This window comes from Trichomycterus rosablanca, chromosome 18 (genome assembly GCF_030014385.1).
Source record: "Trichomycterus rosablanca isolate fTriRos1 chromosome 18, fTriRos1.hap1, whole genome shotgun sequence".
NCBI classification, from domain to species: domain Eukaryota; kingdom Metazoa; phylum Chordata; class Actinopteri; order Siluriformes; family Trichomycteridae; genus Trichomycterus; species Trichomycterus rosablanca.
Genome location: NC_086005.1, coordinates 6,698,147 through 6,722,801, shown reverse-complemented (window position 1 = coordinate 6,722,801; position 24,655 = coordinate 6,698,147). Strand labels below are relative to the sequence as shown.

Genomic DNA, 24,655 nt, shown 5'->3' with positions numbered 1-24,655 from the left:
GTTAAATATTTAATAGCCCTACATTAGAAACTCATGTTAGAAAACACTTATAACTGTAGATTGTTATAGTTTTTATACTTCTTTACTTTGTGCTGTGGATTTTGGATTTTTGGATTTTGATCTAATTGCCATTGCCATCATCTAATTGCCATTTTACTCATTAAGCTACACCTGCAGTGACAATTAGATCAAAATCCAAAAATCCAAAATCCACAGCACAAAGTGTGCAAAAAGTAAAGAGGTATAAAAACTATAAAAGTCCACTGTTAATATAATAGTGTTTTTTATACTTGAGTTTACTAATATAGGGTTATTAAATATTTAACATGTGAGCCTCATTACTATAGCTAAGCGTTTCTTCATTTTCTAAATTCTTTATTAACACGGCAAATAAATACACTATATTATTCGTACAGTATAGTTCTAGAGTATAATTCTTATTTTGTCACTGTGGGTGTAGCTTAATGGGTAAAATTGCAATTGTATGCATTTAAAATCAAAATCCACAGCACAAAGTGTGCGAAAAGTAAAGAGGAATAAAAACTATAAAAATCAACAGTTAATATAAGAGTGTTTTTTACACGAGTTTCTAATATAGGGTTATTAAATATTTAACATGTGAGCCTCATTACTATAGCTAAGTGTTTCTTCATTTTCTAAATCCTTTAATAAACACGGCAAATAAATACACTATATGATGAGAGGGTCTTTTGTAATATTTTAACTAAAAAGTACACATGTAAAAATGGCCGACACGCTAATGAGGCGCCCAGTATGGCAGCAGCCACTCGAGCTCCTGTTAGCAATGTGCGTTTTATGTTAAATGTACGCTCTATTCCGACACAGTCGGATACAAGATTAGTCTCTTGTTATATCTGCACATTGGAGCTTGAGAAACGCAATCTCATATAGCTGTGCACTCCTAGTTGTATAGTCTGAACGACAAAGTTCTCTTTGACTTTGAATGAGACAAATGACACCACCACACGTTCAGCAGTAAACCAAGGGTACCAAATACCCTCCAATAACCAGTTTGTGGTTTGTAGCTATTAAGAAATTATGGCCACTATGAAGGACATAAGTGAAGATGCCCTACAGAGCCAACCTAAAGCCAAACCTAATAAAAGGAATGGATAAAGCATGATGCTTCAGCGAGACTTAACACTCAAGCAAGTCCTTAATAAGGAGCTGAGTAATGTGCAATCCAATGCTACGGATGTTTTATGATCGCAGCAGCATGTGTTTAGCAGCAGCAATAAAAGGTAACTCATTGAGTGGATGCACCGGAACACCATTTTCATGTGTTTAAGAAATATGACTGCTCCCTCATTTTCCAGTTTGAGAAAGCTGAAGGTAAGAGATTGTACGAGATGGTCCTGACTGTTAATGTGAATAGCAGTTCCGGTCTCAGTTTGCTGTGGTCACTGATGTGGCAAGTCATCTGGTTTTAATTGAGCTCCATAGCCATTTCAGAATATGGCAGTTGACTACTGAAATCTGTCTCCACATACATTTCACACCGAGTCATTTAAATATTGGATGGGATGAGTCAGAGCTCTGCAGAGCTTCTTATAACCCCCAGCCATTTTCTCCATCATGAAGCAAAGAAGATGGATTAAAAATTCACCACCAGACACAATAGAAAAATGACTCCAATGCAGCTTCATCAGGATGCAATTACATGCAAGGAAATTAGACCCAAGAATAAAGTGAATTTCAAATGTAAGGATTTCTGCAATAATTTTTTCTCTTTTTAACATACACTGATCAGCCATAACATTATGACCACCTCCTTGTTTCTACACTCGCTGTCCATTTTATCAGCACCATATAGAAGCACTACAATTACTGACTGTAGTCTGTTTCTCTACATACTTTTTTAGCCTGCTTTCACCCTGTTCTTCTCGACACTGCAGTGACCCTGGTGGTGGTGGTGTTAGTGTGTGTTGTGCTGGTATGAGTGGATCAGAAACAGCAGCGCTGCTGGAGTTTTTAAATACAGTGGTCCACTCACTGTCCACTCTATTGGACTCTCCTACCTAGTTGGTCCACCTTGTAGATGTAAAGTCAGAGACGATCGCTCATCTATTGCTGCTGTTTGAGTTGGTCATCTTCTAGACCTTCATCAGTGGTCACAGGGCGCTGCCCACAAGGCGCTGTTGGCTGGATATATTTTTGGTTGGTGGACTATTCTCAGTCCAGTAGTGACAGTGAGGTGTTTAAAATCTCCATCAGCGCTGCTGTGTCTGATCCATTCATACCAGAACAACACACACTAACACACCACCACCATGTCAGTGTCACTGCAGTGCTGAGAATGATCCACCACCCATATAATACCTTCTCTGTGGTGATCCAGTTTGCTCTCCTCAATCAGGGGCGGGGGTCAGCACCAGTAGAGAGGAAGCATAACGCAATTGGGTAGAAATTTAACTCGCTAAAAATCGGGAGAAAAGGGAGAAAATGCTTTAAAAAAAATACATGATTAAAACAGAGAGGAATAAAGAATAGAAAAAAACATGAATAAAACACATATATTTATAAAAGAATAAGATAAAAATGAAATTAGGAGTGCTATTAGAGAATAAAAAGTAAAGTGTTTTGAACTGAGCTGTAAGCCTGGTCAAACAGAAATCTCTTAATTTTGGATTTAAGAGTATCTACAGTCAGGGCTCTTCTAATGTACTTTGTCAGCTGGTTCCATTAAGGGGGCTTTTCTAGGTTTTTTTTTTTTTGACAGAACATAAAAGTCTAATACACAGAGCTTTCATGGCCAGCAGCCCATTCTTCACCATGGACGAAGCAGTTACTCCTGCTGTGACCAAGTGCCAAAGCACAAGATTGCTAGCTGAGTACAGTCTGCTGTTCTATAAAGCTAAGTGCAGTAAAGACAACCTTGGTGCCGGGCTAAAATAGTTAGCACTGATGTTACCTAAGCTAAGGTACACGGGGACTTGTACATGGTGGACATAGTGCATTTCTTAGGTCAAGACCAGTATGATCCTGTCATCCATCTCGGTGGCTCTTTGTCAGTTTGTTCTCCTACGGAACAGGTTTGAGCCTTTTAGCACCAATTTGGACTTGTTTTTCTGACTTTTTCTTTAAAAAGAGGAACATGTTGTACCAAGTTTTTAATGGAGACAAATGGAAAATTACTATGACCAAGCTAAAAAAGCTAACAATATTTAGATGTCATGGAAAAGCTATTTTATTCTGAGCATGAGCACATAGAAGTAGGTGTAATTAGCTAAAACAAAGCAGTCTAGCATCATTTCCAAGTACGCTAGACCTCAGAGGGAATGTCGGGGGAAAAAACCCTTTTGTTTAAATGACTTGCATTTAAATGACTTACTAATGTAATCCTTTTGGGTAGACATAAAATCAAAAAGACCAGGGATAGTACTGCAATACAGTAATTATGTTAAAGTTGAAGTAAAAGATATTGCTGTGTAGGTAATCATTCATTTCCTTAACATTTCCCTTAGTGTAGGTTTTCTTTCGAACTGCACTAAATACAATAAAGTCCTTCAATAAATATGATTAAACTGCAATTTAAGTTTATTCTAAACCCATTTTATTTATTAAGCCCACTGTCATAACATCTACTTTAGAGATTACTGTGTGTGGTATAAACCTGAAAGCGGCTACAATTATTCATTCAAATGTATCATTACCTTTAATGAAATCACATCCTGGGGGTCGGTCCGGGTTAAGTGGTGTTGGGAAAGCTGCATTTCAGAAGAGCCACGCAAAATGCTGTATAATGCTGAGTAAATAAATGCAATGTAAATTGTAAATAACTCTTGTGTTTAAGCTGCTGCTTTTAACTTTCATTCAACTTGCCATGATCAAGAAATACAGATTTTAAAGCAAAATACACTGCCAAAAAATATAAAAATAAAGAAAAATACATATACTGTATAAAGATACTGCATGACACAGCAAAAACAAAAGAAAGAGATTTGTTTAATTTTGCTATTTAAATTCAGCGTTTCTTCAAGTTTGTTTTGTTTGTTTATTAGGATTTTAACGTCATGTTTTACATCCATGACAGGAACGGTAGTTACTGGTTACACAAAATTCATCAGTTCAAGTTCAATGTCAAACAGTCATGGACAATCTTGTATCTCCAATTCACCTCACATGCACATCTTTGGACTGTGGGAGGAAATCGGAGCACCCGGAGGAAACCCACACAGACATGAGGAGAACATGCAAACTCCACACAGAAAGGACCCGGACTGCCCCACCTGGGAATCGAACCCAAGACCTTCTTGCTGTGAGGAGACAGTGCTACCCACTTAGCCACCGTGCCCCCCTGTATCTTCATGTAAACAACTCATTAGCTCATGGAGCAGCTCGTTTGTTTATATTTCTCTCTTTAAATGTTACATTTCTTTGCATTTAATTAAGGGTAAAGAATTTACTGCTATTTATTTTTAAGGTAAAGACCAAAAACAACCTTGATCCAAGCAGCTGTATAAAGATTTTCTGGAAGAATAAAGTGAGTAAATATCACTGTGTCATTCTGGTTTAGCAACATGAACACATTTCTTTTTAATTTGTAGTTCTTCCAATTTATTATTCATTGATTTTACAGTATAAGGACTTGTAGAACAATTATCCCAAGAGTCATCTCATTCTCTCAAAATGTGATATATCAACAGGTCAAAATTTGGCTCAATAAAACAAATTAATGAAGAATTCATTTTTATATATATTTATTTATTAGGATTTTATCATCATGTTTTACATCCTTTGGTTACACATGACAGGAACGGTAATTACTGGTTACACAAAATTCATCAGTTCAAGTTCGATGTCAAACACAGTCATGGACAATCTTGTATCTCCAATTCACCTCACTTGCACATCTTTAGACCAAAGCTCCCGGAGGAAACCAACAACATGCAAACTCCACACAGAAATGACCTGGACCGCTCCACCTGGGAATCAAACCCAGGACTCTCTTATGCCATTGTGCTGCCCATTTTTATGTATATAATCTATATTATGTTTACATAACACATTGTAGATAAATTGACTAATATGATAAAAAACAAAGAGCTCTCTAGGTAGCATGAACTGTAGGTCATCTATAGACACTTGTTACTAAGAAATACGATTAGTGGCGCTCGGGCGGTGCAGCAGTCACTGCTGTGGAAAGCTTGAGTTTTAATCTCAGTGGTGCAAACAAACTGACCAGGTGTCCAACACAGAACAGTCCGTGTTTGAGGGTAGGAGGGTCGGATGGGATTTCTCATCAGCAGCAATACAAAATGTGAGTGTGGTGGAAGTGCTGGCAGGAGGAGTGGTGAATTCACACAGGACATGACATAGTACCGTTCTCTATGAGAATCCATCTCTGGCTGTTGTAATTGCACACACGTTGGAGGGGATGGGTGCTGGTCTGTGGCTCTCCTAGCAATAGATTGGAAGAAATTATGGGGGGTGGACAATTGGTTTTGGAGCTACAGGTAAGTCTGTGAAATTTGAGGTTAAATATGTACCTGAGTTAATGTAAAACTTACTAAACTCTTCTGGGTCTGGTTTACTTCCACTGATACTGTAAATGAAAAGCTCGAGTCACGCCTTCAGTTCACTTGGTTTTTATACAGGGTGGGGCATAAAGATCTCCCACATTTTGAATGAATCTACCAAAAGAACCCAACTATCTAGAAAAAAAATGCTTATATTTCTGAAAAGTACATAAAAAAGAGTTTTGTTTGAATGGGTTTTAAAAATTATATCAGACAAATGGCGGCCGTTGTTGGCAATACATTGATGGAGTCGTTCCCGGAAGTTCTCCAAGACTCTCCGTGTCATCTCAGGTGGTATTGCGTCGATTTCCTTTCGGATCCTTTCCTTCAAATCCTCAAGAGTTCGAGGACGATGTCGGAAAACCTTTTCCTTTAGGTATCCCCAAAGGAAAAAGTCACAAGGGCTTAAATCTGGTGACCTTGCCGGCCACCCCACGTCTCCCCTTAAAGAGATCAAATGCCCAGGAAACATTTCCCTCAACACTCCAAGCGAACGTCGTGCTGTGTGAGCTGTGGCCCCATCCTGCTGAAACCATACATGTTCTGTATCCAAGTCATCCAGTTTCGGGCGCAGAAAGTTCTCCAACATTCCAACAAAATGGTAGAGCCTAGCCTACCGAATGAAACCTGTCCCGCCTCTCTACTGCCACTACAGCCCATACGGTGCCCACTCCAAATGTGGGAGATCTTTATGCCCCACCCTGTATATGGCTGGAGGTTTGTTGCACTGCCAGTGTCACAGATGCTAAACCCCAACACAAACATCCATGCCATGTAATTAAACTATTCTCACTTCTGGTAAACCACAACCAAAAAACAGATAGCACAAACGGTGTCTTTTACCGTAAAAGGTCAAGTTTTGGGGTAATCTAAGGTCTAGTCATTAGCATTCCACAAGTGTACAAGCCAGACAGGCGGCTCTCAGAAATTCCCTTCCATGATTCAAATTTAAGTCAGTTTTATTATTCCAGTTAAGCTCAGCCAAAGCTGCACTGTTACACATGTACACTTATAGGTGTTCATAAGAAAGTAGTTAAACACGCCACAGTTTTTCCATTCTTCAAACCAAAGATTAGCTCTTTGATTTTGCTACAGTGAAAGCCAATATTTCATTAGAAACATGGCTTCCTTGATTTATCTCATCATTAAAACTACAAAAATAACTAGATCTGACGGCAATATCAGTCTCTGCTGTTACTTCTTATGGAAAGCTGGGGTGGCATGTGCTACAATAAGCCACATGTTTTACACACTTTGGTTACATTAATGACAGGAGCGGTAGTTACTGGTTACACAAGATTATTAGTTCAAGTTTAATGTCAAACACAGTCATGGACAATTTTGTATCTCCAATTCACCTCACTTGCACGTCTTTGGACTGTAGGAGGAAACCGGAGCTCTCGGAGGAAACCAACACAGACACGGGGAGAACATGCAAACTCCACACAGAAAGGACCTGGATCTCTCCACCTGGGAATCGAACCCAGGAATCGAACCCAGGAACCACAATAACCAACAATCTCCTTACTGGATTAAAAGAAAAGCAAGTTGCCGCTGAGGTGGTGCAGTGGTAAAACACGCTAGCACACCAGAGCTGAGATTTCAAATACATCGTATTAAATCTCAGCTCTGCCATCCGGCTGGGATGGGCGGCCACATGAACTACAATTGGCCGTTCTTCACAGGGTTGGTAAGGAGGACCAGGATTCCTCATAACTGGTGCAATTATGACCTCTGCTGGCTGATTGATGGCACCTGCGCAGAGTTGGGGAATAATGCTGAACAGGGTGTGGCTCTCTGTGCACAAGGCAGGTCGGCATATGAACCAGTCTCGTGCAGGTGAAAAGAGGCAGTCGGTACTGATCATGTGTCAGAAAGGGCGTGTGTCAGTTGCGAGGCTCTTCAGTCAGCAGTGGAGGGTTGTATTGGTGGAGGTGAAGCATAACGCAAATCAGGGTAATTGGATACGACTAGATCAGAGGAGAAAAAATTCTGAAAAAAGCAAGTTGGTTTTAGTTTTTAATTGTTTTATTTGTATCAGAATCAAATTTTGTTTCTATGCAAAATTTTAAACAGTGAAACTGTTTTCTTAATATTTAGATAATAAGGTTGTTTTGTTGATTAGATACAGTTTAAGGGACAATCTAAGAAAAATGGACTTTTCCTGTGTTGTATTAATTAATGAATTATCTATTTTACCATTCCTTTATCCTGGTCAGGTCACAATGGGTCAGATTCATTGTGCGAAATGCCGAAAACACCCTTGACAGGCTACGAACACACGAACACACAAGGGGTAGGTTTTTTTAGTAACTCCAATTAGCCTGACTGCATGTCTTCTGACTTGTGGGAGGAAACCCACAAGGACACAGGAAGAACACAAACTGCACACAGAAAGGACCTGGGCCGCCCAGCCGGGGAATTAAACCAAGGCCCTTCTTGCTGTGAGGTGACCGTGCTACTCACTGTGCAACCATACTGCCCACTGTGTTGTACATAAATATACACAAACACCCATCATGCAATGCATCCCACAGTTCTGCGTACAAGCTGTTAGCTAAAGAAAAAAAATGCCTCGGATTTTGAACCAGTCGAGGGCAGAGAGGTTTTTAAAGGTTAAATATCTAACCCATTACATGAGACTTTAGATAATTGAAAAAAGAAGCATAATGTTTATCAGTGAATTTTAATAGTTGATTATAAATTCATGGCAGTTGATTATTGCCTGAAGTCCATGACCCATAATCATCATCAGATGTTAGAAATGTTTCGTCGATCCTGAAAATGTTTTGCCAATCTTGTAATGGTCAGTTTCCGTCCACGCTTGTTCGAAAGGTTTATTTAGCCCTCAGTGTTGTCTCAGTAAGTGGAATCATGATCAGATTGGTTTACTTTGAGGAACTAATTCAGCCAGTTAAAAACATTCCACATTTCTGTCCATGTAAAAATTCACAATTGCTTTCAGGCTCTTGTTTTGCTGCAAGGTAAAGTCATTTATTTTCTCTGCAAAACGCATTTGGCTGCTGCATGTCTACAATTAAATTACAATTAAAAATAAAGTTCCACATGGCCCGGAGATTTGTTTAACAGATCAGGTTGTACTTAGTTCATGGCTAATGTTTCTCCACAAATTTGACTCATAAATCTTTTCCAGGTTTATTTTGCAGTCTATGAACACTAGGACTTTGTCCCCAATGCCAAACCAAACTTTTATTAGTAAATTAGTACAAGTAAATCCTCTAGGGCAGTGCTGGTTTGCTCTTTTCTTTTCTAATTTCTGCTGTTTGTTGCAGGTACAAAACTATGCCTGAAACATTCAAAAATGGAAACAAATAAAGTGATTAATCGAACAGTTTGACAAACAACTGCCTTAACAAATGACAAAGGATTTCTACTATTATACCCTCTACAGTGCATAACATTTAAAGTTTGTGATTTATTTATTTATTAGGATTTAAATGTCATGTTTTACACTTTGGTTACATCTATGACAGAAACGGTAGTTACTGGTTACACAAGATTCATCAGTTCACAAGTTTAATGTCAAACACAGTCATGGACAATTCACCTCACTAGCACGTCTTTGGACTGTGGGAGGAAACCGGAGCTCCCAAAGGAAACCCACACAGACACGGGAAGAACATGCAAACTCCACATAGAGAGAATCCAGATTGCTCCACCTGGGGATTGAACCCAGAACCTTCTTGCTGTGAGGTGACAGTGCTACCACTGAGCCACCATGCCACCCACAAAAGTTTGTGATATCATTACATGAGCTGAATATGGCAACAATTGTTAGTTTTTCCTCAGCATCCACAAATACAACTTAGGACTGTACTTAAGTCAGAAAAGGCAATAGGTCAACAAGGCCCAATGTCAAGCTCATCTGACATGGACTTCAAAAACTATTGTGGTTTGAACAGTCAACCCTTAAGACTGTTCATGGAAATAATGAAAGTTGTGTTCTCAGAATAAAAAAACATCCAGATAGCAGCACCAAGTTTAAAATAATCTGATTTATTATGCAGGTGTATTACAGCTACAAACATGGGTAATTATCTCTGAAAGTAATAGTGCCCTTAAAGATGGGAAACAAACTGCGTTATTAATAACGTCTGGCAACCCTGAAAATTAAAGGTCAGTGAAAACTATTTTGAAAAAAAATACAATTATATTAAACTATATATATATATATATATAAAATTAGATTTATTTAATAACTGTTCATGTTCATTTGGAGCTATCAGAGCCTGATTGTTTATTACACTATTTAATAGCTCAATAGATATGAAGCATAATGTTCCTGTGCAATGTGCATTTCTTTTTGAGATTTTGATTATCATGTTTAAAATGATCAACTGCATTGAAAATATTGGAACAGGTCAGTGAGTCTGAATAGCTGAGAATAATCACATATAAGGACCATCTAATATTAAAACTAACATCATATATCAGGCTGCACACAGAACAGTGTCTCAAATACCAAGTTATCTTCTAAATATCACACTAATTTAATGCTAAGGTTAGTATTTTAGCAAGTTGTTTAGCTGTCTCTAGTCTCTCTAGTAACTTAAATATTTTGGCTGCAAGATTGTGTTTATACGTGTCAGCTTTGGTTCGATTAAAACAAACCCAGGTACAAATGATCTGTTAGTGCGGTTCCTTACAGAACGCTTCATTTCAAACGCTGGTGCATATCCACCTCAGCCCTAGTCTCAGTCCATTTCTAACCAAACTCTGGTGTGATGTGTTTATATCTGAAACCAAACACAAACCAAAGGCATCATAACACACCAAACACAGACCATGAGGTCAGAAGATGCAACACTACACGCATCACTAGAGAACAGAATGCTTTCCTTGATGTGTGCAGCTGAGGGATTTCTGAAACTGGTTTTTACTACTTTATTTTACCACCTCCTGCTGCATTTCCAGTTCATAAAAATACCATCAGGTATACACAACTCCAACAAGTGCATTAAATTCAGTATGGTACATTTTTTTACTACTGACTAGCAATTACATTATTAAACCAAAATAAAATAAGAAAGTGATTGTTAGAATGATACATTTTTGGATTGCACAGACCAAAGAAACCAAAATAAGAGTATAAACAACCTAAAACTTGCCTATATTAATTAAATTAATAAATAATTCATTAAATAAATAAAGAAAGAATAATTCATCTTTATTTGCAGGGCTCAACCAGTTTGAGTGAGTAGACGTTTTTGTCAGCAATTCAGAAGTTACATCAAGCAAGACCCCTAATCTGAGATTGCTTGCGTGCCTTTATGCACAGTGTGAAAACTTACACTTTGCACATTGTGTACTGCACTGTGAGTAACAATGTCTGCTAGGCTTATTATTTACAATTGTTAGGTAGTGTAAAGTGGACCATGAGTACAAAGCACACCTGCAAATCAAAAACACACCAGCGATTATGATCAAATTAACTCAAAATCTCAGTCCAGTTTGAACATCACATGCTTGGTGTTTATTGGTAACGGTGTGCATCAGTTGGAAGAACAGGAACTGTATGCAAAGCGACTTACAATTGTGACAGGGTACAATGCAAAGGATTCAGGTTTGAGAGCCTTGTTCAGGGGTCCAACAGTAGCAGCAACTTGAACTGGCAACATTCTAATCACTAGTACAGTACCTCAGTAACCACTGAGCTACCACTAGTTGAAAGTTCACCATAATTTGGTTTGGCTCTGTTTTTAGTAGCATTTTGCCCTCACAGACTGACATCCAGTCTATGTACAATGTGCTTTTTGAGAGAGGTCCCAAACCTTATTTTGCAGTACTTGGAATGGAACAAACCACCGAGCAGTGAAGGTTAAGCAACGCTCCCATGTACCAGTCCTGGGAGCTTCGAGTCAATTCAACAATTTCTTCAATGCTTTTTAGCCCTGAAGTGCAGTACAACCCTCAGTGGACACAGAACAATGTCACACAAACCTGTACAAACATTCTTTGACATGTAAATTTCAGGCTCCCATGTCAGCGGATCGACAAGGCTGTGAGAAACACGTGAAGGCAGCTTCTGAATAATGCATTAGGTTTTGTGTGATTAGTTTCCCCAGCTGTCTGCCAGCTAATTGAAAGAAATGAATTTGCAGAAGCAAAAAGTGATTGATTTGTTTGTTTTTATAGCTCATTAGAATATGGCACACATGCAGGTTTAGTTTAAGATTGAATAATAATGTAGAAATTAGTCTGATGCTTAAAGCTTATTATATCGTTTCACTTATGTATCACTATCTGTCAATACGGCAGTGAGGCTATTGTGAGTGAAAGCATTTATTAATCAGTTATATTCAGAATGACGGATGAGGTTCCTCCTCTCCTGTAAGCCACATATACTGAACTGATCCTACCATAAAAATTGACAAGCAGTATACAAGAAATCACTACTAAATACAATCATTAAATGTTTTACAATAACTTAGACAGGATATTTATTTCTGATCAGGATTGTGGTGGGTCAGGAACTTATCAAGTAACATCAGGTGCAAGAACGGAACACAGCCTGAGGTGCCCCCTAGGGGACTCAATGAGACTGGGGAAAGGGGGGGTCCAGTTGAATTTAAATTAATTGAGAGTAAATAAAAACACTCAGCGGGCTATTGGCATATGGGAGATTTCTTGTGATGTCATACAGATCTATTTTAAACTACCTATAGCTTACGTTGGGTCTTTGAGAACTTGCAAAGGTCAATGGACGACGACTACGAAAGCCGGGCCTGAAGTGGCCTGCTATGAATTCTGATCAGAATTCTAATAAACATTTGTGCAAAGAGCTGAAAACTGCAGTTCAAAATGACACCCCAAACATATAGGCACTGGTTTCTGGCACCAAGAAATTAGCAACAGGTCCTTTAAGTTGTTAGGTGGGGCGTCCAAAGCAGTGTGGCAGCATGAATTTTCTTGCTAAAAGAACTCATTTCCAAAAGGAAATAACATTGTCATGAAAGAGTGTACTTAGTCTTAAAAATGTTGAGGCAAGTGATGCATGTCAAAATAAAATCTGAATGAAATATATTACCAACTTTGTCCAGAGTATCACCAGACCCATCATCTTCCCATGGTGCATCCTGGTTCCATCTCTTTCCCAGGTAAACAACGCACATACACTTGGCCAACCACATAATGTAAAAGACATTGTGACTCACCAGACCAGGTCATCATCTTCCATTGTTCAGTGTTATAATAATCAAGTGCCCACTGTTGGCATTTTCAACAACTAAAAGGGGTTAGAATGCTAATAACGTCATGTCAGTGGTTTTAATCATGTGGCCGATTGGCTTATATACACAGAGAAAATTAAACCACGTATACCCTGACCTGGCAACACATTACAGCTATATTACTATATATGCAAAAAAAGGTTTGTTTGTTTATTAGGATTTTAACATCATGTTTTACACTTTGGTTACATTCATGACAGGAACGGTAGTTACTCATTACACAAGGTTCATCAGTTCACAAGGTTATATCAAACACAGTCATGGACAATTTTGTATCTCCAATTTACCTCAATTGCACGTCTTTGGACTGTGGGAGGAAACCGGAGCACCCGGAGTAAACCCACGCAGCCACGGGGAGAACATGCAAACTCCACACACAAAGGACCCGGACCACCCCACCCCACCTGGGGATCGAACCCAGGACCTTCTTGCTGTGAGGCGACAGTGCTACACACTTAGCCACCGTGCCGCCCGTATATGCGTAGGTACAGACTCTTTAACAGTACTGTACAGTAATGACACTGAGAAGTGCATTTCAGGGATTTAGTGTCAGTTTTACTTAATGTGCACTTCACAGAAATGCTGACGTTCTACACTAAATTTACATTCAGAACGTGCCACTTGTCAGTCTTTGCACAAGATGCACTCGACTCCACTGGCACATCATAAACCGTGATGGATGCATTTCTATACAAGTCTATTACTTCATTCAGCCATGCACCGCTGTAATGGAAATGGCTACATTCCCAGTAACACAACTGTTCTACTCTAGCAAGCTGAGTATCTGTTTGTTTCTAAATGATAGAGGAAAGGTCACCCCAACCATAAATACTGACAGTAAAGTGCTCTGCCAGCCAGCATCCTGCCTGCTTCATTAATTTCTGTATTCATTCGGTTTCAGTAGACCTGAGGGAACGCTGATTCTATAAACCAGGAGCAAAACTATAAAAGACAACATAGAAATTACAAATAGTAATGTATATGCACGAAATAACAGGGACTTGCTTATTAGGCCATATTTTATCATAAATGGAGGGTTTTTCCTCCCCAAAATTGCATATTTATGAAACCCTATTAACAAACTCATTTCAATACAAAACAACCTGATTATGTAAGTTCTTACTTTACTACATTAAAGGATCTGACAATGTCTCTCAATGAAAGAGCTCAGATTTCCACCCAGTTTCTCATCCTCTCAAGGCTGGACTTCTGCAAATCCTGTCTGGCAGTTCTTTTTATGTCTACCATCGAACCTTTGCAACTAATGTAAAAGACAGACACATACAGTAATTTTATTCACTACACCAGTGCGCTCTTATTTAGCCGCTTCCAGGTTCCACATTACATTTGTAGGCAAGCGTTAACGGTAATTGTAAAAAACCAGCCGCCACCTACCTAAAAAACATTGGTCAGACCCTGTTCTGTACTCATGGTGACAAATTAAATAATTTCACCTCTCTGGCATGGCCTTCAGATTCTTGGTGCCCACATAAAAAAGGTTAGTTTTACTGCCACATTGCAAAGCACTTGGAACTTCAAACTCAAAACTGTTATCTAAAACAGGTCAATCATAATATAAAAGCTTCTGGAATATTAGAGATACTGTTTTACAATCAAGAATGCTATACATCACGATGGTCTTGGAAGCTGCTGTTGTGTTTTATTATATGATCAGCAACCTAAGTGGTTGATTCTGGAGCAGGGGGTTTCTTTTCTGCATGGCAAACTCTAAACAAATGGCAATGTAAAGCCATGTCAATGTTCCATCAAAAATGATTCAAAAAACCATGCTTCTGAGCATCTGAGAAAGGAAAATAAACCTGCTCCCTGTGGCGTGCAGTCATACGAGCTCTGTTTATTTGTAATTTCTGTATTTATCTATAGACAAATTTACAGCCAGTCAATCACTAGGAAATTAAATTATATAATAATATTATGTATTTTTGAGAAAAAAAATATTAAATGTATTTATGTATATATTAAATAAAAATATTTAAAAGTCCAGAGAATATGCTGCACATGTCCCGTACAAATGTATGTCAACCTTCTCCCCATTTCAAAGTTATGTGCATAAAACAAACACTGCTTCATCCACTCTTATTAAATGGTATGAAACTAAACTGTTTTGTCACTTTTCTTGTCTTTAGTCGAATAGGATTACTTATATTAAAATGTTTTATTTGTACTTGTTTTATACTACATAATAAAATGCACTAAACGGTTGAGGCTGCGGAGCACCAGGCAAGCAGACCATCAGTTGAGAGTAACAGATGTGCTGTCCATGGTGCTGAAGTTATTACATCATTTTCCCTCCACTTCCAGTTATAAAATGGTACCTTGTTTTAACACAGACTAAAATCATTACCACATCACTTCATAACTCTGGTCTGAATGTGTACAGTATGTCTACATTAATCACTTGAATTTTGCCAAGCATGACAAAGTCTGATAACAGAGCATTGCTGTCTCCAAGTAAGAAAGAGTGGACATAACACATGGTTATTACTATCATCACCAAGCACATGAGGTTTAAAGGGTCTCTAAAGACCTTGGCATCCTGGCTTTAACAGTTTGAAATGTTAACAAGAAGTTTGCTACTCGTGGACCAGTCAAGAACCTTTCAGGACATGATGCAAAAAGAAGGGAAATTGGGGACCCTACAAAAGGTGGTTCAAAATGAGGGAAAGAAACCATGTAAAACACTGAACAAAGAACTTCAGCCTGAGCTGGAGACTTCTGGAGTAACCCACACCATACACTGAACAAAACAGGGCTTCGAGGGTACAGGCTCGTGGAGGACCCCAGTGCATAAAGAAAGGCATAAAACCTTGCCAAAACATACAACATGTAGGATGATGAGGAAAAAGGGGGTTTGATTCTTAACTCCATGTCAGCTGCTATGGCTATTATTATAGGTGAATAATAGGTTTCATTTTTAAAAAGTGGGGGTTGGTTAGTTTCTTTATAGGAATTCATGAAGAGACTTTATAGGCATTAGGTTGTTTGAGTGACTGAGGGTGTAGAGCAGGGGTGTCAAACCCACGGCCCGCGGGTCAAATCCGGCCCGCCAAGTCATTTTCTGTGGCCCGCGAGAGCTTAAACGACTGTATGGTTGTTGTGATGCTTCGAGTTGTTACAGAGACGCACTTTTCGAGTTGTTACAGAGACGCGCTTATAATTTAATGGGACTCCTGCGCCTTTAAGCGGCAACCGTGACATCGTAGTCATGGCAACTAACTCTAACCTTCGCTGAGAAGCCATGTGGCTTTTACGGCAAAAGAACGCGGGGTAGCGTAGTCGGTAATGTAAACAATAATAAATAAATACAAATAATTATCTTGCAATATACAGAAGCATCGTCTGTAAGTAGTGGCGTTTATATTCTCATTTGTTAGTAAATGTTTAGTGAGTATATCACAGCTTTTTAGCTACAAATTTACCGTAATTAAATACAATTGTTACCGTTACTATAGCAATTAGTATCTTTACACAAAATGCTAACTCATGAACGCTATTTTACGTTTGGTTAAATCTCATATTGTACCAGATGTAACACTTAAGTACAGCTGTGTGCTTTTACTGTATTAAGTTCTTTATTGTTTTTATTGTTTGTATTTTTTACTTCATTTTGATGCACACAGTGTATCACACAGCTGGGAAGCAAATAAACCGACTGTATTCTGAAGGGAGCTGTCTGTCTGTCTGTCTGTCTGTCTAGCTGAGAAAGGGGGATAAACTATTAGTGAGGGCAGAACAATTGCCTTAAAATACACTGTAATATCCTATATAAATTGCATTTCTCAGAATGCATGATGATTTTGTGACCTGCAAAGTGACACATCCCACCAGTAGATAAGAAATATTTACATATAATCCCAAAATGTACAACAAGATAAATAAGAAAATTAAGCAGAAGGAGGAAATTTAATAAAAGTGAAAACAAGTTTGTGCTTCAGGAAGAGAAACCGGTGCGTCTCTTGTGTTATGAGACCGTGTCTGTGGTAAAGTAGGACAATATAAATGCAGAATTCAGCCTCCAAGAAAAACAACAGACTGCAATCACAGCAGGATATGTTACAATCGACCACCATAATGCTGATGTGGCCCTCGGTGAAAATGAGTTTGACACCTCTGGTGTAGAGTTTAACTGATTTTTATATGGCATTTTAAGTCCTACTGCCTCCAAGTATTTAAGCAGTTTTCGGAAGCGGGCGAGGTAAAGAATTTCTTGTAGTTGTTTCTACTGTAGAATTTTGTTCTGGTGTTGGATAAATATGCAATAAATTTACAACAGCAACCTCTACCTACTTCTTGGTCAAGTTGCAGGCATTAGAGGTGAAAGATTACAGAGAGAAGAGCAACTTCACATGGTGGCTGGTTGAAGTGTGCAAGCCTGAGGTCAACTTCAGCCAGCAAGGATGTCATACAATCTGCACAGGTTGCCAGATTGCTAATCCAAATTGGGACAATGCAAAAAAGTTTTATTTTAGCAAAGATATTAATAAGCTGTGCAACTGAGCCAAAAGTATTTCACACCCTTCCCCAAACAAACCCAGGCTAGATATTGATACAGGCTACAGTATGCAATCCAAGAATACTCCTTCACTCCAAAAATATATGTTGTTCTCAGTTTCCTGCGTTGCCAATCTGCTTGTTTTTTACCTTGGCTGAGATTCTGCTATAGACACAAACTTTCTAACAAAAACTCATTATTGTGCAAAGACAAGCAAATATAAGTTTGAATGTAAGCCATAAAAAGAAGCTACATTTAGGTTGATTTAAACATTGGTTTGTATTACTCTATGTATTTTCATATGTAACTTCAAAAGTAAATGTAAGGTACTAGATCTGGTATTAAACATGTCTATTTTCAGCCAGTCTAAATTAGTACTATTATCTCTAAATGTACACAGTGTACAGGACATAGACCAGTGATTTTTAATTACTGATTTCTACCCAAGTTACACTAAGCTTGTGTGAACATAAACACTGACATGCACATTTATGTTTCTTGTATAAACTAAGAAAATTCATTAATTTAAAACGGCACTAATACCTATACCACTAGGGGGAGCATGACAAGGAATGAAAACAGTAAATCCACACAATTCATTTCCTATAGACACAATGCATAGAATTAATGTGTTACCTCTGCACTGATTGAAATTTATTCCCTCCATTGCTCCATTAAGTCAAACACCCTACATGTGAGTAACAGGCAGAGATATTCTGTACTGCAGGAGATTTGATTTGTACTCTCACCCCCTGGCAGATTAATTGCATTTAATGAGCTTTTAACAAAATGTGTGCTTTTTTTTTCTTTAAAGAAATGTGCCTGTAGCTCTTCATTTCAATTCAAAACCGTTCTACTGGATAGATAAGACATTTAAAGAAATAACTGGGTTTGAAACGCTAGCCAACCACAAACTGTGTTAATGATGAATATTCATACTTATTTTATAGTGAAAAATGCTGCATACGCTTTAAAAAAGTACACAGTGATTCCAGGGGGGAAAAAAGGAACCCAAACCACTGACGTTAAGGAATCTGTTTTACACTCTAGCCTTTCTACTCTAGGCTCTAGGATGCTGTACGTTAACAGATTGATTATAGATTGATTATCCCAGTCTGTTTATTAATGCCTACAGTATGCGAGATTCATTTTCTAAAATAAAGTCTGACACGAAACATGAAGTTTGTTAATTAGAGAGGGAAAGATAAGGAAAACCAGCTGGATACAGGTGATGAACAGAAGATGAGCAAGTGCTGGGTCTGTGTCGTGTTAGTAAGCTGATGCTGTATAAGTTCTTGTGGAGCTACCTTAGCTTTAGTTTTCCCACCAACACAGAATCACAGATGCTGCAGGAATGGTGCTTCCACTGGTCATTTCTTCCTGCGTCAATCGGATTGTACAACTCTGGACTCAATCCTCTGCACTGGACATTGTAGTTCATATACTTTCCAAACTTTCAGTTGTATATAAAAAAATATCTACTTACTTTAATGTGTCCTTGTTTTGTATGCAAGCTGCTGGAACAACGTTGTCCTCGGGGATTAATATAGTGTTACCTGTTCTTCCTGGTTTGTTTTGTTATTTAGTAATAAATAAAGCATTGTCCTCATCCATCAAGCAAAAATATTAAATAATTCATACATTTTATTTAAATTTTATTTGCTTTCACAACCTGTGGATAAAATATGAAGGAAACAATGCTGGAGAATCCTTCTAAATAGGTGAATCAAGTTTACTCACCAAAAGTTGCAAGATTTGAGAGTCGTGTCTCCTGGGGTGTTCAGAAAGCCTATTAAAAAGTGGAGATATTAATTAGAATATTACCAGCATGAGACCATCACAAACTGGCACCATTGTTTGATTTTTCAGCCTGCAAATTCAATCAGCATTCACCCATCTGTTTGTTTTAGAAGAATGATTTCCATGCATATGCCTCCACTTCCCCACACACAGAGAATATATCTGGCACAATACTACGTGTGTGAATGCTCGACTGATTATTTTAAGCGATGAAACTGATGTTAACTTGACTGGAACTGAACTGAATATTAAGGACGAGTAAACATTTCTGCATTAGGTTTTTCAATTTGAAATACAATTGATGTCAAAACTTTACATACATTTGTAAAGTACATATACACCGATCAGTCATAACATTAAAACCACCTCCTTGTTTCTACACTCACTGTCCATTTTATCAGCTCCACTTACCATATAGAAGCACTTTGTAGATCTACAATTACTGTCTGTAGTCCATCTGTTTCTCTGCATACTTTGTTAGCCTTCTTTCATGCTGTTCTTCAATGGTCAGGACCCCCACAGGACCACCACAGAGCAGGTATTATTTAGGTGGTCGATCATTCTCAGCACTGCAGTGACACTGACATGGTGGTGGTGTGTTAGTGTGTGTTGTGCTGGTATGAGTGGATCAGACACAGCAGCGCTGCTGGAGTTTTTAAATAGTGTCCACTCACTGCCCACTCTATTACACACTCCTACCTAGTTGGTCCACCTTGTAGATGTAGTCAGAGACGATCGCTCATCTATCGCTGCTGTTTAAGTTGGTCATCTTCAAGACCTTCATCAGTGGTCACAGGACGCTGCCCATGGGGCGCTGTTGGCTGGATGTTTTTGGTTGGTGAACTATTCTCAGTCCAGCAGTGACAGTGAGGTGTTTAAAAACTCTATCAGCTCTTCTGTGTCTGATCCACTCATACCAGCACAACACACACTAACACACCACCACCATGTCAGTGTCACTGCAGTGCTGAGAATGATCCACCACCCAAATAATGCCTACTCTGTGGGGGTCCTGACCATTAAATAACAGGGTGAAAGAAGGCTGTAAACAAAGTATGCAGAGAAACAGATGGACTACAGTCAGTAATTGTAGAACTACAAAGTGCTCCTATATGGTAAGTGGAGCTGATAAAATGGACAGTGAGTGTAAAAACAAGGCGGTGGTTTTAATGTTATGGTTGATTGGTGTACATCACAGCATTTTGAATGATCTACGCAGTTGTGGAAAACACTGTCAACCACCAAACTAACTTGTTTAGATTTACATAATAACTTAAAAATATGACAATGTTGTGGAAAAAATATAGACAGCGCCACAGATCAGTTTGATGGTGGTGCTGCTATGAACTGTAGCATTTAATTGAGTATTTTTTTGTTAATCAGGATTGACCATAGCTGATGACTTCTCTGTGCCCATATGAATAAGACTGATTTGAGAACATCCATTACACTGAGCCAAAAGCATAGCAATAAAAAATAATCAAGGAAGCTTTGTACAAATGTCAGATCCTAGATCTTCACATGTAATGAATGTCATTTAAAGCCATTTAAGCAACTTGATTAACAAACAAGTACAGGGAGATTGACTCTAAAGAGGCCCCGTATATTCTGTAATAACTCTCGCTAGGATGAAGCAATCTATCTATCTTTTAACGCAGTGTTTACTCTTGCGAGTTACATTCACGGCAGGAAAGGTTTATGTGGATGCTTTGTATCCGTTAGGTAGTTTCTGATATATGTGTATTCCTAATTTAGTGATTGTAATGAAGTTTAAATGCTTTTCTGCTTTTCCAAGGTTAAAAATGTATTTCATTATTCCAGCTATTGAGAATTTTTGTCTTTCTCTTTGGTATTTAGGGCACTCAGTTGGTATGTGTTTAATCGTTATGGGTAATTGGCAGGATTCGCATTGCGAGGCGGATGAAGCAATCTAAACAAAACATCATGCAATGTGCTCCTCAGTATATGGAGCCTCGAACAAGCCGGGATGCCCCTGCGTCAGAGCAATGAGGTAGGCACTGGACAGCCGTTGCGACATTTAACCTCCGTTTGCAACCCACGATCCGTTCAGGAACATGGAGCGCCGTGTTGAAATGTGTTTGGCAGAAAACATCGCATGTAATGCAATTGATTACACATACGTCAAAGTATGTAGCTTTTTTTTTTTTTGGTCCCTTTCGAGTGAATCTCCCTGTACAAAATGCATTGAACAGTAGGTCCAAGATACATGGAACAGTGTTCTCCCAGTCAGGGGCACCTAATGCTAAGGGAAAAGACTTGTACTTGTAAAGCAACACAGCTTTAATATGTTTATTTACCTAAAAAAGTAAGCACCCAATTCAAAAACCTAATTTAGGTACAAACTCTGACGATAAAGAACGCTACATGGACAAAAGTATTGGGACACCCCTTCTAATTAAGTGGCTTTGCATCATTGTTAATGTTGTTTTGCTATTTACATCTAGACATACAGGCTGTGTGACAACCATGACACAATTGGATCTCATAAACAAATAGACACATTCACTTCCAGCCTTTCTAAATGTGGTATTAATGATGAATGTATTTTGGTAGACCGTACACCAATTCACTTTGTAAGCAAGCACTGATAAACAACCAATCCTGCCATTTCTGAACAGGCTGACACAGAAAAATAGAAATCTGTACAGCCTGAGACAGGAAAATTAAGATCAAAGCCCAACACAAGAATCACTTACTGAAGCATCAGTGAACACGCCTGACAAAGCAAGCAAAACAAAAAGCTGTCGTGTAATTCAATTCAGGCTCTGTTCTTTAAACTAAAAACGCTTTCATCACACCCCATCAACCTGTTAACTGAAGCCTGAGAGATTTCTTCAGCTGACGGCATGCAATTCAAGCACCATGCTAAAGCCTACCATCTAATTAATGATGAGCATTCTGTCAGCGGACTAGCTAACAATGTTATACTTACATTCAAACCCATTAGCATGAAAGCACACGGTAATTCAACCACTGTTATTTCACCTTGCTCTCAAGACCACCGATCCTGGCATCACTGTATATGAGAGATAAACTAAAGTATCACATTGAGCTATGGAAACTGTAGTAGTGTCTACAGAGTAAACCAAATCTACTGTAAGCACTCTGAAAAAGCCTCTGTGTATGGAAATATGTGAAAATGTGCAAATTGCTGTCTTTTCTGTCTCTCTTCTAAAAAGAAAACATTCAGAAGTATTGACGTAAACAGAAAGAAGAGAAGTAAACACATGTAAGGGCATTGAATCATGATATATAACACTTCAGCTGAAATATGTCTGAGAGTTATTACAACCCACACACTGCAGGGCATTTCACATGGTCTTCCAAAAACAAAAATATTTTATATTAATGAGATTTTACACACACACTCACAATGTGGCCAAAATCATGCGGACTCTTCTCTAAATTATTGAGTTTGGGTGTTTTAACTGCACTTATTGCAAACGTATAATTCAATTACATAAAACAAACACACATCTAACTGCCCCAGAGCACAAAGCCAGGACAACATACCTTGATTAATTTGGTGTAAAGGATTTGTTTTCTTTGTTTATTGGTTTAAATGGGAGTGTTAAAAAGTGTGTTTGATTCTGCACCTAGTGTACGCCACCTGATCACTGCGTTTTTCTAACTGGAAGTTTTCGAGCATATTTCATGGAGCTTGTTTTCGATGTAAAAAAAAAAAATCCAGTAGTCTGAACAGAGCTCTGACCTTTACCTTTCTGAACCCATTTGGGATGAACTATAACATCTATTGCAAGACAGGTCATTTTATTAAACATCCAAAATCAGTACCATATTTAAAATAGCTAGTTGGATTCCAACAAGCATTTCAAACTTATGTCAAATCCTGGTGATCTACCAGGATTTAAACCAAGAGTATTATTTATTAGCATTAAACGTCATGTTTTACACTTTGGTTACATTTATAACAGGACAGGTAGTTACTGGTTACTCAAGATTCATCAAATCAAGCTCAGAGTCAAACACAAACAAATTGTCATGGACAATTTTGTATCTTCAATTTACCTCACTTGCACGTCTTTGGACTGTGGGAGGAAACCCACACAGACATGGGGAGAACATGCAAACTCCACACAGAAAGGACCCAGACCGCTCCACCTGAGAATCGAACCCAGGACCCACCCCTTAACCCAAGAGCTTCTAGAGGTGAGAAAGTACAGTTAATAAGAAGTCACAGGAATGGTCAGACTGGTTTGCTGACAAACGTACTACAGGTTTTTACACTGGTTTTTTTGGCAAGGAGCAAAACATTTCAAAATGCACACCATATCAACATTTGGGGACAACAGCAGTAGACCATATCAAGTGCACAGAAGGCACAGGTTTAATAAAACTAGATGGCTGATGATGGGAAATGCATTCCCTGTACAGCTTAAAAATCCAGAGTATACAGGTAGCCAACTTTAAAAGGTACTGAAATATTAATAATGGGGAAAGATGGCATCACTCATTCATTTATACACCGCCCGTTTTACCACCGCTTTACCACCGCTTTACCTATTAAGTGTCGTGGTGGGTCCGACTCACTGGGCGAAAGGACGGAAACACCCTGGACAGGCTGCCAATCCACCATAGGGCAAACACACAAGTTCATACACATACCTAGGTGAACTTTAATATCTCCAATTAACCTGACTGCACACAGACTGTGGGAGAAAATCTGAGCTCTCGGAGGAAACCCACACAAACACGTGGAGAACATGCAAACTCCACACATAAAGGACCTGGACCGCTCCATCTGGGAATCAAACCCAGGACCTTGTTGCTGTGAGGAGACAGCATTACCCACCGTGCCTCCCGACTGCATCACTAAAATGTATTTTAATTTTAACATTTTGGATTTATTTTAATAATTGCCAAACATTTGACCAGATTCATAAATGGTTTTGACTTGGTGTTTTGTGACTATAGTTGGCACATATTTTAAGCATTAAAAAAAAAAAAAAATTAAAACAGTCGCAACCTTTGGCATTTGGAAGCCTCATAACCACAATTTATACACTGTTTATGAGTTATTCATTCAACATATTCTGGTTCATATTGGCAAGTCAGATTAAGATTAAGACAACAGTGTGTACAGTTCATCCCATAGACATACGAGTAGCCTGTTGAATATTGCACATCTGCCACGGACGTGGTAAACAAAGATCAGATTCATAAACAAAGTATTCCAGTGACAGTAATGATAGTGAGTAAATGTTATTACTATCTGATTAACTTCAGCTCTAATGCATCAATTTTGTGAGGGGACCGAAGCGAGATTGTGGTTTCACTGTCACTTTACTTGGCTCTCACTGAAGGGAGTCCAATTAGGGCTGAAAGGCTTTAGAGATTGTTTAATCATGTCTCATTTGAAGCAGCAGCTCCCTGCATGGCAGCTCGTGGCCTGCTGGCACATGGGCACATCAATTGTGCAGGCTCTCGTGGCGCTGACCAGCATGAGCCAGACCCTATTACAATCACTCATACGGATCAGGATGCTTTCTGCTGCCTGATGAGCAGACAGC

The 24,655-nt window shown here is 38.7% G+C and overlaps 1 protein-coding gene across 3 annotated transcripts in view; it reads right to left on the bottom strand.

Annotated features, from left to right (window-relative positions):
• Positions 1 to 24,655, bottom strand: part of cntfr (ciliary neurotrophic factor receptor) — a 323,782-nt gene that overhangs the window by 226,413 nt on the left and 72,714 nt on the right. For all 3 annotated transcript variants that reach the window (XM_063014160.1, XM_063014161.1, XM_063014162.1), the window contains one exon: positions 19,044 to 19,092. The gene's annotated coding sequence lies outside the window, so the exon portion shown is untranslated. The remainder of the gene's footprint in view (positions 1 to 19,043; positions 19,093 to 24,655) is intronic.